The following is a 284-nucleotide window of genomic DNA, read 5'->3' on the forward strand; positions in this document are numbered from 1 at the left end:
GAGCATATGTCTATAGGACTTTTTTTCTTAGTTTTTTACTCCTCTACACGCTCCCGAAGTTTTGCCATTTAATTTGGAAACACCCTGTATATCACATTCCTCTATTTTACAGAACTTTCTTTTATATGCAAATTTAAAAAAAAAATGGTCAAAAAAGAGCAAGTTTATTACATTACAACTAGTAGAGGAAAGTCGCCGATACTGACACAGGTCTCTTAAAGTGACACCCCCTTATTTCTCAGAAACTAACTATTGCACTTTATTAATACTAATAAAATCATGAT

The sequence above is a fragment of the Mycetomoellerius zeteki genome, unplaced genomic scaffold (assembly GCF_001594055.1).
Source record: "Mycetomoellerius zeteki isolate Tzet28-1 unplaced genomic scaffold, Tzet1.0 scaffold149, whole genome shotgun sequence".
In the NCBI taxonomy this organism is placed as follows: Eukaryota; Metazoa; Arthropoda; class Insecta; order Hymenoptera; family Formicidae; genus Mycetomoellerius; species Mycetomoellerius zeteki.